Source organism: Macrobrachium nipponense, chromosome 17 (genome assembly GCF_015104395.2).
Source record: "Macrobrachium nipponense isolate FS-2020 chromosome 17, ASM1510439v2, whole genome shotgun sequence".
NCBI lineage: Eukaryota > Metazoa > Arthropoda > Malacostraca > Decapoda > Palaemonidae > Macrobrachium > Macrobrachium nipponense.
This window is the reverse complement of record NC_087210.1, coordinates 56,423,900-56,442,928: the sequence shown is the minus strand read 5'-3', so window position 1 is coordinate 56,442,928 and position 19,029 is coordinate 56,423,900. Positions and strand designations below refer to the sequence as shown.

Sequence of the window (19,029 nt, the reverse complement as noted above, 5' to 3'; positions counted from 1 at the left end):
CTGACGATTTGACGCAGTCAATAATGACATTTTCCGGCCGGAAATGAGTTCTGTATCGTACGGAAATGTAACGCCGTTATCCGAGTCGGCCTTATTAAAGGCGGATTGACGCGTGCAAGGGCATCGGTGAATTCGTCTCTTATGTATTTCCTCTCAAGGCTGAAACGGAAATAAGGTGGAGATTAACAACTGAATAGCGTGGAAATTAATGTTCGATCATTTAGCGTGAGATCTATCGAGTCATTGCTGGAGTGCTACCTAAATTCAGGCTTTATACCCTTGAAGAGTTTGGAATGGAATAATCTGAACTTGGTGTCAACAATGAGATAGCTTTTAAATCTTGTCTCAACGCCAAAATACATATCTTTGAGCGTCGTTCTCCATATTCGATATTTCATGTGTCAGTGTGGGAGTGTGACAGAAAATACATTGTTTTTAGATGGATGTGACCTTCCATTGATGTTTGAAATACTTCTTCATCTTCGTCTTTTTCTTAGTTTCATCGAAGACATTTGCTATATTAAACTTGAGCTAGCTATTTTGTCTATTCAAGCGCATATTTATTTGCTTGAAATATTTATTTTCAAATAAATATTTATAAAATTATTTACTATTTATAAAATATTAATTTTATAAATAGTAATAATTTTACAATCAAGGACACTGCAAAGCAAGTGAGTAATATTTGTGCCCTTGATCTTCAATGTTAAGAAACAATGTTCACAAACTTAATCGGATTTACATTCACAAGTCAGCTGGGAAGCCATAAAAATATAAGGAGGATTTACGTTATAGCTTTTGATTTATATTCAACTTCTTATTCTCTCTTCCTTTCCTTGTCCTCCACTTACATAACCCTTTAACTCAGCTGGGCGACGGTTTCTGTGCTATCTTTGAGTGATTGATGCTCTTTGAGAGGAGGAAAGAATGAACATACAGATAGATGTAAACAGATTGTGTTATAAGAATCACACAGTTTGAGTGACTGTCAGCAGCTACCAAATATGTAGCAACCTCACAAGCTGGCGGCTTCAGAGCAACAATAACCAGGCATGCAGGAATTCCACAACCAGTCAATTCTCAGCAGCTATCAAGATTGCAATTTATCCACAAACCGGTGAACTCTCTGCGCCCATCTTGTGATACGTCACATAATGCTGCATTCTGACGGGAAGTAAAAGACAATGAGACATTTGGACCATTCATATTCGTAATTCTAACCAAAGCAACTGAACCCTGGTGGCAAAGATGACATATTCTCGAGAAATTTCTAAGACGATGGTTTGTCTTTTTTTTTTTTTTTTTTTTTTTGAAGGCACAAAGAAGAAGGAGAATCATTGTCATACAGAAATGACGCCAGATAGCATAATCACGGACAAGGCAAGTAAGTCTCAAGAGCCCCCGGCAGTTGTCCGTGTACTTGAATCCTTCGTTATTCTTTTAAGATTCTCCTTTGACTGAGCAACACTGTTCATTAATACCGAGGAGCCTGAGGCTGAGTTAAGCATTTGCTCTATATAAAATTCAACGTTCGCTTCCCAGATCAGATTATGTCTATTCTATAAGTGAATAGTTTTATAGTATTATTATTATTATTATTATTATTATTATTATTATTATTATTATAAAATATACAGAAATGACTGTGAAACTTCCGTAGACGACAATCAACCGACAAAATCTTCATCCCTGGAATTCCACCCCGTGTACTGTTTTATGTCAATTTCTTTAAAGAAAAAAGTAACTATCGGATGGATATCTTCAAGTGGAAAATACTTCTTGGCACACGAAAGTCTATTCCATATTTTATTAAAAAATAAAAAATAAAAATCGATCTATTTTCTTCCCGCGCGGAAAATTTCAACGAGGCTTTTGGAGATAAAATCTTCTTCCTAGCTTAAACCCATTTTTATATGGGGTCGCCATTACGAATGAGTCGTCTCCATCGATTTCTGTCTTGTGCCTCGTTCTCATTTATACCTTTCTTGGTCTTCCCTTCTTCCTTCTACCCTGCACTTCCATTTCCATCGTATGTCTTCCAACATGACGTTCCTCCCTTCGTAACAGGTGTCCATACCATCGAAGCCTTCCTTCCTGTATTTTCTTCGATATTTCAGCTACCTTTGTTGATCCTCTTATATACTCATTTCTAATCCTATCTTCCCTTGTTACTCCCGACATCCATCTCAACATTCTCATTTCTGCTACATCCATCTTCTTCTCCTCTGTTTTCCTCATACTTGCCGTTTCTGTTCCATATAACATTGCTGGTCTGACCACCGTCCTATGGAACTTTCCTTTCAATTTCAGAGGGACCTTCTTGTCACAGAGTACCCCTGATGCAGACCTCCAATTATTCCATCCTGCCTGAATTCGGTGTCTCACCTCTTGGTCCATGCTTCCACTATCCTCCAATACGGACCCTAAGTACTTGAACTTCTGTACTTTCTTTATTTCTTCCCCACCCAATCTTATGCTACTTCCACCGTCCTCAGTAATACTAGAACACATATATTCGGTTTTTGATCTGCTTATTCTCATTCCTCTCTCCTCAAGTGCTGCTCTCCACCTCTCCAACCTCCCCTCCAACTCCTCCTTCCCCTCTGAACACAACACAATGTCATCCGCGTATAATATGCACCATGGCACTGCTTCTCTAACATCCCTGGTCATTACATCCATCACGATGTTGAAGATGAATGGGCTAAGTGCTGACCCCTGGTGTATCCAACTCCTATCTCAAATCCATCCGTCTCACCAACACTACTCCTCACTCTAGTATACACATTCCTGTACATCTCCTGAAAAAATAATTCTGACATACTTTTTCCGGCACCATCTTCTCCCTCAAACATCTCCATATTTTTTGCCTTGGCACTCTGTCATAGGCCTTTTCAAGGTCTATGAATACCAGATGCAGGTCTCGTTGTTTTTCTCTGAATTTCTCCATTAGCTGCCTTATGCAAAATATTCCATCCGTTGTCCCGCTTCCCTTCATAAATCCTAACTGTTCCTTCCCTATTCTAACTTCCTCTCTCAGCCTGCTATCTATGATTCTTTCCAAAATCTCAAACGTGTGAGACATTAGTTTTATACCTCTATAATTACTGCATTCCTGGACATCACCTTTACCTTTAAATATAGGTATCAATATGCTTTCCCGCCATTCTTCTGGTATCTTTTCCTGTTCGAATATTTTTACCATCAGATCATACAAGATGTCTACCCCTTCCTTTTGGAGATAAAATAATCTTCACAATCAGAACAACGTATTCGTCCATTTTTAATTTTCTGTTAAAGAAAACTAATGAGATGGCTGTCTGTTCGTCTGCACTTTTTCTGTCCGCCCCCAGATCTTACAAACTACTGAGGTTGGAGGGTTGCAAATTGGTATGCTGCTCATTCACCCTCCAATTATCAAACATACCAAATTGCAGCCCTCTAACCTCAGTAGTTATTATTTTATCTAAGATTAAAGTTAGTCATAATCGTATTCCTGGCACCCCATGGTACCAACAACACAGACCACCACCGGTACGTGGCTGAGTTTTATGGGCCGTGGCTGAAAGTTTCATATAGCAATATACGCTGTACAGACAACTCGATTGTGCCGAAGAAACTTCGGCGCATTTTTTACATTTTTTTTTTCTTAATATCCTAATCATTTCGATTTCGTTCTTTTTTGTTCAAATTCTAGCGGCTTTGAGATCTGCGTCATTTCCGCATATCCTTCTTTTGATACATTGATATCCTGAGTTTATCGCGTTGGAGATAGTCTGTGTGTGTGTGTGTGTGTGTGTTTGAATAAACCACTGGAATACTGTTCATAGAAGCATATTATAAACATGCAGTTTACAATTCCGTATTTTAAATTTTGTCCTCGCGTGACCACCAGCTTGTTTTAATAACTCAAGTTCATACAAGATTAGGAGTATCAGTCATTAATAAACAAAAATCAAGTTACTCAGGCTGGTAAAAGGATTTCCGAGTTTATATTTAATCACAGTTTCCGAGAAGCTCTCCCTAACTTCGTTGGTGGAGGTAAATATGATTTCATGGCGGCGATATTGTGAGGACACTGCTTTTCCAAAAACATATTATGAGATGAGAAGTGGAAGAGCTTCAAGTCATTCCATTTGAAGGAGGATGAATTTAATGCGCCTTTTAGCGTGAAGTTATTTTGTCGAGTATATGACAGATGCTCAGCTAAAATGGTCCTCCTGCCTCCTGCTTAATGCAATAACGAAACGAACGATTTTTGTCAAGCAATTGGAAGAAAAATTCCTGAGAAGGGGCAAGCAGCTACCTTCTTCGTTATTCCTGAATGAGCGCCAGTCCACGCCCCGCTCCCCTTCTCTCTCTCTTTATTCTTCGTTATTTAAGAATAAGAACGTCTCTCTCTCTCTCTCTCTCCTCCGCCTCCACCCCTTCCATGCGCGAGTGGTGTTCAAACGTAAATAAAATTCCCACAGAACATTCCTTCTTTACATTTGCATCCATCTTCCGTTTTTCCTTAAATCACAAAGACATCCCGCTGGCCGGAATAGCCCTTTCAATCATCCGGATTTATCAGTTCCTGGAAGAGCCAACGGAGGAGCATCTCGACTGCTCCCATTTGCCTTCAGCGTCAGAAAAGGCGAGGCGATACTAAATTATCGCTTGGCGATAATGGGGGCCAACAAGAATGAGATGTGCTTCCTGCGGGAAGATAAAAGTAAGATAACGACTGTCATATTAAGATGAATTTCTCATTAAAGATCAAGAATAAAATAGTAAGTAACTTTGTATATAAGGTTTTAAGGTACAGTACGCCAGCCCTTCCTGTCAGACTTTACAGATTCAGGGGATATGAATTGTGGTAGATTAAAAACTTCAAACTACGGCCTCTCTTTGGAAGGTCGGCGTGAGGATCGGTAACCGTCCTCGAGTATCATACTCTGATGCTATATCATTCAGCAGACATGCGACATACATCCAGCTATATCATTCCTCCATATTCGATGGTAAAACACGCATTCTTACGCCACCCTTTACTATACTAATGCACAAAATTGAGAAGCTACAGCAATCTCATTTTCACGTAAGGCGAAACGTGATGAGCAGTAAAACAAATTCAGGCCTTCTTTTATGGTAAAACTTTCCTCGTGCATTAACATGTATCCTAGGAATGGAAGCATAGATGATATCAAGGTCTCCAGAGCTTCCAAAGGAAGGCAAACTGATTAATTAAAGTGACACGTTCCGTTAGCATTACAGGAAGCTGTCCAAAAAGGAAATATTGCAAAGACTAGTAATAAAAAGATGAGGAGAAATGGGGTATTCAAGCTTGTAGATGCATAATAAACACTACCGAGCTTCGACTGATAACGATAAGGAAATTACTGCAGTAAAAGGTTCACTATGATATAATCTGAGATTTTAAAATAATCTGAGATTATATTCCATTTTGACCTGACAGCTCTGAAGCATTGTCTAATGTGTGATTCAAAATACGAAGAAAAACCACAACTTATAAAATTAATGTAATATCTGAATAAACTAATGATTCAACCTATGTGCACAGGGTCTATCGTCTGCAAGTTATATACAAATTGAATTGGAATTAAGTTTATTTCAAACTAATTTCCAGTATTAAATTATGATACAAATGTGCCTTGTTTACTAGAGGTCACAATCATTATCGTTACCAGTAGTAGTATTAAACAAATGCACGAAATCGGATATCGTTGTAACGGATCATCAAATTCCTTTGCAACGTCTTGCCAATTCCAGCTGGAAGCTCACTATGAGACGGGACAGTTTCCATTATGAGAAGGATCTCAGCAGTATTAGGGACTTCATCCCCCATGCCTTGTAATCTTAGTCAAAGGCGCAATAGATTATTTGGAGCATTGTCTCTATGACTTGAATATGACGTCATGACGTCAGTATGAACCCATGTTGAATACTTTTTACCTCGATGCTTCGTATGTGCCTGGATGTTGTCAGTTCTGGATGAACGGTTCGCTGTTTGTTTGCTAAATTTATGAGGACATACTTGCGTCATGGAAATTAGCTACTCTTATTGACTTTTTATGAAATATCAAAAAAGGTGAGCATATCATAATTATGCCCGGGTCATGGAAGAGCAAAAGCTTTCAAGGAATGAATGAATTCAAAACAGGAGCTTATCAACTTCAAATATTCAAGATCCAAACACTAATGTCGGAAATTTATTTTTTAAGCAAAATCCTTTAGGGAGCGCGCCCCCTTTTTCTTCCTTTTCTTGTTTCTGTCAAACCGGGATAAAAGTCATCATCAGGTTCTCCATCCATTAGTCTTTGCATAAAAGAGACGATATCGTAGAGAAAGTGTAAAGCTTTGAAGAGGCTATCCTTCAGTAGCAAAATAGGGGAAAAAAAATAAATAAATAAAATTGCAGATGATCGTCTCATTTACTCAGGCTTGGTTTTCGTATCTGGCTGTTTTGCTCTATCTCCGATACTCGCTAAAGTAACTTAGAAACTATGGATCGGATATATTCTTCATCTTTTTTCAAGACACCAAACTTGGCTCATTTGATGAAGCTTTGCAAAAATAGAGCAAGATGGAAAGGAAATTTATCAATACCGTAATTTCGTGCTCACGGTTCCTACAGGAATATCGCCACACAAGGCTCAACAAGCTTGTCAGTTGGGGAACGACGTGACAGTGGCATTCTGCACAATAGCTTGGGAGCAAGGTCAGATAAATAAATAAAATAAAGCCTTATGACAAAAATGTCGGGCATGTTTTGGATAGAATATTGAGCAAATAACTGACCTAAATTGCTGTGCTTAAATGCTGAGTTCTATTCTTTCCTTATCACCATGATGGAAAGTGCATTTCACTAAGAAGGGCGTTTCCTCAGCATTGACTAAAAACGTCAATGAATTAACAAACGCGTCAAAGAAAAGCAAGGTTCAAGGAAATAAGAAAAAGAGGAATGTTCGTCGTACAACTTTGTAACGAAATACTCTCTCCACTCCGGTAAAAAAAATCTACAGGGACTCCTCAAACCCGTGTATTTTTTTTTTTTCTTTTTTTTTTTGCACGTTGCTAATTTCTGTCTCCATTTTGTGTTAACTGCAATTGTCTCCCCTTTAACACAAGACATGTCAGAAAAGGGCGTGATGGAGTTAAAATATTGCAAAATTCACCTCTCTAGAACTCATAGGCGACAAACAAGATTCTCTCTCTCTGTGAAAAATACTCATTCAACATATCTTTCTTAACCCATCAGGTCACGGACAGAAATATACAACACCGAATTCAGAACAGGCACGTTTGGGTACTTAGCGTTTTTAAACATTGGGTTTATAATTCACATTGATGCTTCAAAAATTCTTCATGACTGTTAGGAATGATTTGACTTTAGAATGAAATGCATGTATTAAAAAAGCGTGATCCTAATTTTATTTGTTAGGTAAAATTTTAGGTAAAATGGGCCAGTACGCCGGCGTTCTTATCTACCTCCACAAAATAATCTTCTTGATCGTACTTTTTAGCATCAACAAAATGCTACATAGTAAAGAACTTACACAGGCACTATTAGTGTTTCTAATGTCTGGTGGCATAAATGATCTGTAGCAAAATGTTTCATAAACACACGCACACACATCACAGACAGGTAGTATGCAAGTTTTATTAGTTAGTTCTAACCAGTGCTTCATACGATTATCCAGCATTTGCCACCTACGGTCGCATACTTGTTTTGAAACATGTTTATGATATATTTGCAATGTTTCCAACGCATTGAAAAACTAAAGACATAATTACATAATTGTTTTTTTAGTGTTTAGGCAAACTTGAAAAACTACAGACATAATCAGGTTTTTTCTTTTTTTTTTTTAAGGCAAAATACGACATTGCAGAAGAGTTGTTCAGTTTTGAGATCCTACAGTGGCATTACAATTTACGTCAGTCACAAACTTCTTTCCACACTAAAGCACATCACCAGACGTTTATTTACGTCATGCCCAATCGATGTCATGCCTTCCCGAATAAATCTACTCTGAAAATGGCATTGTTTTCGAAATAACCAGTTTGGGAGGCACATTTCTATCGTTCGTCCTCTAAACTCGATATTTTCAATCACGAATCTATATTATTATTATTATTATTATTATTATTATTATTATATTATTATTATTATTATTATTATTATTATTATTCAGTAGATGAAACGTATTCATATGGAATAATTCCACAGTGGCCATTGACGTCAAATTCAAGCTTCCAAAGAATATTGTGTTCACTAGATAGAAGTAAAAGGAAGTATAGGGGAATACAGAAAGAAGAGATACCACTTATCATAAAAATAAAATGATGAATAGATAAACAGATAAAAATGTATCAAAATGCAAGGGTAGAATTGCATTGCATTTTATCTGGAACTTCTGAAGTTCCAATTGCACGACTTCCTCTGAGAGGCTTTTCCACAGTCCAGCTGTGAGAGAGGAATAAAGAGACCCCTGGAACTGAGAAGTTCGACATTGAGACACATTCATCGCATATTGGTGCTGCTGTTCAATGAATATGGTTGCCCTCGGCAAATAAACGGGATCAGGGATCAATTGTGAATGGAGAAGATCTATGTTGAAATTTAACTTATCTAAAAGTGACAAACAAGAGACCATCCGTCGATGGTCCAAGTCATAACTACGACGAAAACCAAAAACGACCCAAAGTTTCCTTTGCCATCACATTCATCGCTAAAATAATTCAGAAAGTGAACGCTCAGATACTACAGATACTAATGAATATTATCAGAAAATGTGCTTTGGAAAAATGTCAGATATCCTTAACACATTGCAGTCTTACAACCTTTCGCGAAAAATTTTTACCTTATCAATTTGCTAAGGTTCAGGCACATATTCTTTTGGTAGACATCTTTTGGTAATAATATCTTGCGCGCGTTTGTAATTTTTTTCCCATATCTCTCTCTCTCTCTCTCTCTCTCTCTCTCTCTCTCTCTCTATATATATATATATATATATATGTGTGTGTGTGTGTGTGTGTATATGTGTATATATATATATATATATAATATATACTATATATTATATATGTATATATGTGTGTGTGTGTGTGTGTGTGTGTGTGTGTGTGTGTGTGTGTATAATATATATATATATATATATATATGTATGTATGTATGTATGTGTGTGTGCACGCGCACGCGCACGTACTGTAAATGTTAACATGACGAAATACCGCCCTCCTGTTGTTAAATGTCAACAGTTATAAGTTAAACGTAGGAAATGCCAGTGGACTTCCTGTCCTTATAAATGTTGATTATCGTTTGTTTGGTGTCTTTATCGTTATGGTTATTAAGCAAACAAAAGCATCAGATTATTGCTTAAATAAAAAAAAAGCAATTCGAAGAATATGAAGTAAATGATACAAAGAAGCAAAATGAAGTATGAAAAGTGAAAACACTTACCTTAATTTTCGTTTTGGAAACGATTTGATCAAAATGCGCAATGTTTTGCAATCCCAGTTAATAAAATTTCGAACGAACTCTCGACACTAACTCTGTCACTTAAAGCACTTTCATCATATTTCAAACACAAGCCACTGTCCTTCATTCCACGGATAATGAAGCTCTTTTCTCTAAGCTTAAAAACATTATGCGGGGTCACTGATCTTGTTGTATATTTGTGACACAATGCTTACCAACCGAAGTCGTGAACATGTAAACAAACGTGTTTTGGACCAACAGCAACCCCTAACTGACGCCTGTCACTTCAAAGCCCGCGAAACAGCAGCCCAGTTACGAGCATAACAAGGGAACAGAACTGACTCGAACGTTCATGAGAGAGAGAGAGAGAGAGAGAGAGAGAGAGAGAGAGAGAGAGAGAGAGAGATGGGGAGGGTGTGTGTGGTAGGTAGGGAAAGCAGCTGTGACGTCATGTTATTGTTGTGTTCTCACAAAGCCACATACAAGTCTCTCTTTGTGGGTACAGGATGTTCAGACATCCGACGCCGATAAAAGTTTATCATCGTCTCTCTTGTATTTTCTTTCACTGTGATAGGTTTTGTCACCAATGCTAAGACCGTACGCCACCACCACCTCCTCAAAGGGAAAAGGAATATGGAAACAGAAATACTAGATAGATAAGTATTTACTTTACAGCACACTCAAGTATTCTGAATCCAAGGTTGCCAAATAGTGTTAGCTATAAATAAAACTTTATCATGCTAATCTTCAGTATCTCTTATTATATATATATATATATATATATAATATATATATATATATATATATATATAATAATATATATTATATATATATGTGTGTGTGTTTATAAGCGAATACCACAGGAAAATGACAGGCAGAAATCCAAGCGCTTTTGTCTTGAAGTCTCGTGCATCTACTGTGATTTTTAAGTATATATATATATATATATATATATATATATATATATGTGTGTGTGTGTGTGTGTGTGTGTGTGTGTGTGTGTGTGTGTGTGTATAAAAGAGAGAGAGGAAAAAATTTTCAAACGCACACAACATATGTTACCAAAAGTTGTTTGCCAAAAGACAATGTGCCTTAACAAAGTTATAAGACAAAAATCATTCCTACCCAGTATCACACGTAAACCAATCAACTGCAAGAAGACAAAGAAATATGGTGTTGCTAGGATCCCCGGTCATATATCGCGTTAAATCAGCGTTGTCACCGCTTAAATAACTCGGATGCCCAGTGAATTTATCGCCTGCATTAGAAGGTATGTTGTAAGTGTTGTTGGTGCTTGTCATGATCACTCATCTTATTCCACACCGAACTTTGAGCTGAGAACACTTCATAACTATCGAAGAGAGCGCCTCGAAATTTGAAGCAAAACAGACTATGATTAGAGAAAACGGGATATAAGATTTAGGTCGAAGGTCAAGCACTGGGACCAATGAGGTCATTCAGTGCTGTGAGGAAAATTAAGAGTAAAAGGCTTTGAAGGTGTAAGAGGAAGAACACCTCAAAGTTGCGCTATGAAACAATAGTTAGGAGAGGGTGGAAAGTCAGATTGAAGAGAGAGAATATGAACGGAGGTACAATAAACGGACTGAAAGGAGTTGATGTTAGGAGCTGAAAGGACCCTACAAGGAACCTGGCGTAATGCCTACAGTGCACCGAATGGGGTGCACTGACGGCATTAACCCCCTACGGGAATTATAGAGATCATTAGCTAGAGTGCAGCCTCTATTACGATTCGTTGGGTTACGCTCCTCTGCAAAATAAATCGATACTTATTCGGTGTTGTTGCAAAGCAATTGAAAAGCTAAAGCAAGTGATTCTATGTTTAGAAGTTTCTTTCTTGTCGCATATTTTCTTATTAGCGTTATCATTGCTATCATGCGAAACGGTGGAAATATTTAACTTCTGATTGTCTCTAAGAATGTCTTGGGGCCCTGTCTTAATTAAGCACAGGTAAAGGTTAACATTGAAAAGAGGGTAGGGTTGTCTTCATCTCTTCGGTGATTCAGAAATTTTCATACATGTTTACTTTTGCGTTTTTATACATAGATGCGTATCAGCTTACACACTCCCAAGCACACACACACACACACACACACACACACACACATATATATATATATATATATATATAGATATATATATATGTTTTGTGTGTGTGCGTGTGTCCATATTCTTGTAAATACGCATTTAACTTATGTATTTTCAAGTGCGGGCAAATATAAAAACACAGAACTTAGAAGCATCAAGTATAGTTAATTCAACATTCATTATAAATATAACAATTCTGAAACAAGTGCTTGACATTCGCGAATGTATGCAGCTGAGATAGTTTCCCATGGCACTGTTCCATTCTTTTAGTGAGGCATTTTCATGCATTCCATTCCTTTTTTCCACCGGTACCTCTGATGCCTTCAGCCTCATTCCCCATTCAGTCCGAACCCTTCTTCCCCAATACGACCCTCTCACTATTATACCTAAGCAATGCGGACTCACCAGCTGCACCATCGAAGCTCATGGAACAATGCGCCAATCTCTTAACACAGACCTATTTCTCTCTCTTCTTTATTTCCCCTGAGATCAAAACAAAAGAAAGCTACTCCAAATGCTTTGGTTCAATGAGAGGGGGGAGGGGGCTGTGAGAGAGGAAGAGAGAGAGAAAGAGATCCAGTCGTATCTGGCAAATTTCCATAGCCATGTCGAGATACGTAGCTACAGGCTGACTGATGTCAACACAGGAGAGAAACGATTTTTCAATCTTAATGAAATATTTTATTATCGCAGTTTCCAGTTAAGAATTTTTTCTGGAAAAACGATGAGATGTGGAGCAAAGTTCATTCGTCTTCATGTGCAAAAACCGAATCATTAAATCTTTCGAAACGATACCATTACCACGTAGTATTAGATATGCAGTTAATTTTAAAAGCGTCGCCTTTGCTTTTGTGAGATTCAATACTACGAACTTTCCTCAAACTTTAAACTCTGTTATAGCCAAATAATGGAATCGTGAGAACTTTGGAGTTCAAACTTACAAATGCTTTCTTTGTTGTAGAGCATACTGACGTGCGTTCCACTTCATGGTTTATTTGTTTTGCTTTTGTACTAGAATCATTATATATATATATATATATATATATATATATATATATATATATATATATCCTTTATCTCCCAGTTTCCTATTCTGAACTAGGTTGGTTTCCCTTCAGCTAACATCATTCATCTTTTCCAACCAGGGCTGCATCTGTAATAATGCCATAATAGTAATCTGTAATAATGCCATAATAGTAATAATGCCATGTTGTATTTACTATACGGAATGCTTACAAGGTTATACCAACATTCTGTTATTAAAACCTGAACCATGTGCGTCTTATAAAATAGTTTTAATGCAGCCCCGATCTTCATGAAACCGTTTCTGTACAACCATTTTTTTCTTATTTTTAAACCATTTCTAGTCAGAGTATATAAATAAAGGTACACAAATACACACAAGGAAGCTCAAGTTCAAACTCAACATCAAAGACTCCAATACAAAAAGGAGAAAGAGAGTGAGAGATTTGTACTGTTCTTGTTTCGGTCGCTCCGGCCACTCTGCAAATGGAGGAATAAAGGAGTATATGACTTAGTATACAAAACCCGTAACCATTGTAAGTACGATGTGTCACCCTAGCATAAAAATAAGGGGATCACATCAAAGAGATCATTATATACAATCAATTGTGAGTGACCTAGCAAAAAATAAGGGGCACCCACTATACCATCATAAGAGCAGCTAAGACTCAAGGTAAACGTAGATGAACATGGCAGGTATAGACGAATTGTTGGGTGAGATAGGTAGAAAGGAGAACTGGATCTTCTACTAAAGATTAAGCAGAGTCGGGGGAAACTATGTTACCCGCCGCAACTGCTGAAAATTTCAGAGCTTCCAAGGACTTTAAGTAATGATGCTTAAATACTGTCGGCGATTTCCATCCAGTATACTTTTTTAAATCATCGAAATTCATGTGTTGGAAATAGTTAATTGAGGTGGCTACTGCCCTGACATCATGTGCTTTAGGGAAGGAATCATGATTGGCTTGCTTTACAATAGATAAAGTACCACCACCTTTTTCTCTCTTAAAGACAGGACCCGATGATGATGAGATGTCCTGGACAGAAAGCTCGTAAGGTTGATACTGGACAAAGAGAAATATCTTGTGGAAGGGTACAACCTTCCACGGTTTCCCACCTCATCAAAGGATCTTCATTCTTTGCTATAAAAACTACGTTCCGGAGAAAGTAGAACTTCCCCTGTGGGAAGAAATTCAACATGATCCGGATCAATGCCGACAGTTCTGAAATTCTAGCTCCTGAAGCCAAGCTTAATAAAAATAGAGTTTTTCTTAAGAGCATTATAAATGAACATGTGTTATTATCTGTTTTGAAGCCAGCTTTAGAACATCATTTAAGAACCATGATACTGACGTAGGCCTCACTGAAGGTCTAAGTCTAGCACAAGCCTTGGGAATAGACGAGAAGTAAGAGTCTGTCAAGTCTATGCTGAAAACCAAATTGAAAAATCTTTTCAAGGCTGACTTGTTTCGTCGTAATAGTGCTAGCTGCTAAGCCTTTTTCAAATAAAGATCTGAAAAAGGATATAGCTGAATTGATTGTCATGATTCTAATATCTGATTCTCTCAGGAAGGTTGCTAACTTTTTGACTGCAGCATCATACTGTCTCAAAGTTGAATCTCTTTTATCAGATTCCAAGAAGAGAATATTTTGAGGATCAATATTCGCATCTCTTTTAGCCGCAAACTTCATGAAATCCATAAAGTTAGGGTTTTGAGAATTCCTGAGGAAGCGAACACAGTCTTCGTTTGCACTGACTGGGAGAGCCTGGGATTGGGAATTCGAAGAGGACGAAGACCCAGTTCCAGAATGAGAGGGTACCAATTGCTCTTCGGCCAGTGGGGCTACTAGAGCCACTTGACCCTTGAACGTCTGAGTTTGTTCAGCACCTTCAGGAGAAGATTCACTGGAGGGAAGACATAAATCTTCTCCCAGTTGTTCCAGTCTATGGACAGGGCGTCCGTGGCATAGGCCAGAGGGTCCAGGTTGGGGGCCACATAACATGGGAGTTTGTGTGGTTCGCTTGGGATGCGAATAGATCCACTTGTAGACTGGAACCCTCTGAAGGAACCATTGGAACGAACTGTTGTCCAGTGACCATTCCGACTCCAGAGGAACTGATCGGGATAGAGCATCTGCTATGACGTTTCTCACTCAGCTATATGGGTGGAGGAGAGGTGCCAACTGAACTTGTCCGCCAGGGAGAAGATGGCTACCATGACATGATTCAGATGACGTGACTTGGAGCCTCCTCTGTTTACACAATGGACTACCACTGCGCTGTCTAAGACTAGCTTTATGTGGGAGTTCTTTGGCGGACGTAACCTTTTAGAGTCAAGAAACACTGCCATTGCTTCCAGTACGTTTATGTGAAGCTGACGGAACTGGGGTGACCAGGTTCCTTGAACCTTCTTGAACTGAGAATATCCTCCCAACCGCTTTAATGAAGCGTCCGTGTGGATGGTAAATCCCCGGAGGAGGAAACTGAAAATGGGGTACTGATATTGACAAGTTCTTGACTTTCGACCAAGGGCGTAGACGATCCGTAGAATCTGAGGGACTGATGATAATTTGTCCCTGGACCTGACATTTGCTCGTGAGCGCCAGATTCTGGTTAGGTTTCAGTTTGGCTTTCCATCAAGATGTTTGTCACTGATGCAAACTGGAGTGAACCCAGAATCCTTTCCTGGGTTCTCCTTGAAGCAAGTTTGTGTCCTAGAAATTGCTTTACTGACTTCGCTATTTCTTTTCTCTTGGCTGATGGAATCGACGAGGTATGGGAGGATGATTCCATTGAATGCCCAGCCCACTGAAAGTTTGACTCCGGAGTGAGTCTCGATTTGGTCCTGTTTATCTTGAACCCGAGATTATTCCAGGAACTGGATTACTTTCAGTGTTGCTTTGCGACATTCCTCGACTGTTGGAGCCCAAATTAGCCAATCGTCGAGATACGCTACTACCATGATCCTTGCGATCTTAGAGTTTTTGGACGACTACTTCCGCCAACTTCGTGAACACCCTGGGTGCTACGTTGAGACCGAAGGGAACTACCTTGAAGGAGAATGCCTGATCTCCTATCTTGAAGCCCAGATAAGGGCGAAAGTGTCTTGCAATAGGGATATGATAGTATGCGTCTGTAAGATCGATAGAGGTGGTGACGGCCCCATGGGGAAGTAAGGTCCCGCACCTGCGAGATGGTGAGCATCTTGAACTTGTCGCAGCGAATGGCCAAGTTTAAACGGGACAAGTCTAAGATTACCCTTCTTTTTTTGTGAGCCTTTCTTTGGAACGCTGAACAAGCGCCCTTGAAACTTTAATCTGTTGACTCTCGCTATTGCTCCTTTCTGAAGGAGGTCCTCCGCATACTCCGTCAATTCTTTGGATGGAAGTTGAAGAAAGGTCTGGGTGGGGGCGGATTCGCCACCCAACTCCAACCCAGCCTTTCGACACAATGCTTTGTTGCCCATTTGCTGAATCCCCACGGTGGCGGAAGAGAAACAGCCTCCCTCCTACCTGGAAGTTCTCATTGATGCTGGTAGCCTCCGCGGCCTCCCCGGAAGTGTTTTCCTCTATTAAGGGACCTTCCTGATCCTCTCTGACGAAAGGATCGCTTACCTCTGCCTCCCCTACCCGAGCGGTCATACTGCTGAAAGGCCTGGCCTTCGAACACTTGATTGAAGGCTGGGGAGACAGCGTAAGAGGTGGAAGGTTGAGGCTGGGGGGAAATCACATAAATAGGCTGTGATTGGGCCCTTGGAGGTAAGAGGGTTGGGCCGCCTGCACCAACGGAACAGCCGAAACATGCTGGGCGAAGCGTTGCTGTTTCTTTTGGAAAGGCTGGAAACGTCTGGGTTTCTTCTGAGCCTTACCCCTCACTGCTTGATCTTGGCGTCTCTTTGCAGTGAGACCCCAACGATCCTTAAGGCTTTGGTTAAGCCTTGTAGCCTCCGCCTGGACCTCCTTTACCATTGCATCTGGGAAGAGGTCTGCTCCCCAGATGTTTGATGAAAGCAACTTATTCGGTTCATGCCGAATAGTTGCTTCCTGGAGGACATGCTTCCGACAATTCGTTCTGGCTGTGGCGAACTCGAACATGTCAGACTGTACCGTTTGAGTCAGTGACTTGGTGATCAGCTTGAAAAGTGGCTCGGAACCATAAGAAATGGTAGCCACTTCTGGTCATGGCCATGGTGTTAATAGACCTGGCCAGCCTAGACTTGGCATCAAACTCTGCCTGAATGAGGCTGTCTGGAAGTCTAGGCAGCTTTTCACCAAACTGCTCCATAGCACAGTCTGGTTGAGTTTGCCCGCCGAAAAAGTGTTGGGCAGGTCTTCCCACAAATCTCCGGTTGAGGGAAGTAAAGGAGATGTAGGTCCGCTTCCTTTAGCTGCGGTAAACGACTCCCCCTTTTGGGCCGCTGGGATAGTGACCGTGGCAATCTTGGTAAGGAAAGGAAGCGGAGTTCCCTCTTCCATTGTGAAGTGGTGAATGGACTCTTAAAGGGTTGTATCTTCGTATTCGAACAATCCATGTCCCTCTAAGCACCTGAGCCATTCTCTTTGAGCCTGGTCACGTGAAATAGAGGTACTGTCTCTTTAGGGACCCTGTCATCTCGCTGTCATGGCAGCGTCCAGTGAGCCTGGCGTAGCCAATGAACGGCGGTTGGAGATCCTCCGGGTAGAAACTCGAAGTCCTCAATCCTTCGAGTTCCACACTCCGGGATAGAAATAAGCCCGTCCTGGAAGGGGGCGTATGACGCCACCCTCCAGGGGTTATTCATAGAGAACGGAGGCAGAGAGTCATGTGGTGGCAGCTGAGCTATACCTGTGCCGAAAGGTGGGGGAGTAGCTAGCGGAGCCTGGCTTAGTCCGGCGATGATGTTATCCTGGGAGTTAATCCTATCGGACAACCGGGAGAACATCTGCTCCATACTGTTCTTGAGAGAACCAACCAAATCCCCCATGTGTTGCAACAGGCCAGCATTGGGATCCAAAGCCGGAGCTGCTGCGGAGGTGGTCGGGTAGCTCTGAACAGGAACCAAAGGAAGGGGAGAAACGGCTGACTCCACTGGAGTATGTGATCTCTCCTTGGAAGATCTACTCCTTGAGGATTTGGAGCCGGACCCAGAAGCTCTAGACCTCTCTGCTCCGGGGTTTGTAGCCGGAGACTTGCGAGATGTTGACGCCGACGACGTCTTTTTAGACGACGACGACGTCTTACTCAGGGTTTTAACTACCGTCTGTCCTTTGACCTTAGGTCTAACGGAGGCATCAGGAGAAGTATAAAGGAGCTCAGCTCCTGTAAAGCCTTGGAAGGTAGCTGGAGAGTTTGCAGGAGTAGAAGATCCAGTGGCGCCCAAGGGAAGACCCTTTGGGCGTCCAACGTACTCACCTCGACCAAACAGGTCGTCAACACCTACCATCGGTTCAATATTATTTTAAGTCCAGTGTCGCGACTTCCGACGAGATGTCCTGGCCTGGTTCAGTCAACGAAGCGGCGAGCTGCTTGCTGAATTGCCGCTATAGTCGGGGCTGCCTCTGCTGGATCGACGTAGCCCGTTGACTTGCCGCCGGGGAAGATCAGGACCGCCAACCTCTTCTCAAGGATGTAGGGCTGTCCCTTGGCGGCGTTCTTGCCAAAACCGCCGACCAAGCCCACAGGGTTGCCAGGCGGTGTCTCTAACAGCGGGAGCCTGGAAGAGAGGGTATTTGTTGAGTTTTTTAAGTTTAAACTTAAAATTAAAAACTTAAGTAATAGGTTAAACAAAATTATAGAGGATGCGAGATCCCATATAAAACAAGCTTAAGTTTAAAATAAGAGATTAAAATTAAACTTAAGAACTATAATCTTGTAAGGATTAGCTAACGGAGTTGGGAATACTTACCCGTCTAAGAGCTGGCTCACCAGATCATAGCAAATCGTGCAGGTCTCGTGAAACCAGACTTGAAGGTTCCCGTGCGGAGTCGCGCATGGAGCATGGGATCTGCAGACTTCATGCCCCACAGGGGTCCTGGAGCATGGCATTACATCCCGGATGCTCACAGTTGGTGGTCTGTAAGTGAAAAGATACATGAGCATCCTAAAAGATATCACTTACAGGCTAGAAGTTAAAAGAACTCCGCTGCATGCCGGAGCGCGAAAAAATTTGTCATAACCCCTCCCTTACCGCCTGAATAGGCTAGAACCCCCGGAGAGATCCGTGTGAGCAGGCAACGGAGGGATTGGCTTAAGATAGCTTAAATTAAAACTTAATATAGTTTAAATTAAATACTAATTCTTAAACCTATAGACATCGAACGTACCGGACTAAGTCCGGTGCGTGGCGGAGTTCGTGTCGCGATATCAGCACGACGGAGTGGTTAGTAAAGACCAACTGTATGCCGCAGTCCGCCCGTCAGGGTGAACTACACCTTTCCAC

General features: G+C 40.7%; 1 protein-coding gene across 1 annotated transcript in view; it reads right to left on the bottom strand.

Annotated features, from left to right (window-relative positions):
- LOC135196250 (leucine-rich repeat neuronal protein 3-like) overlaps positions 1 to 9,807 on the bottom strand; it is a 365,131-nt gene extending 355,324 nt beyond the window's left edge. Inside the window, exon 1 of the mRNA XM_064222935.1 lies at positions 9,464 to 9,807. The gene's annotated coding sequence lies outside the window, so the exon portion shown is untranslated. The remainder of the gene's footprint in view (positions 1 to 9,463) is intronic.
- Positions 9,808 to 19,029: the final 9,222 nt, after the last annotated feature.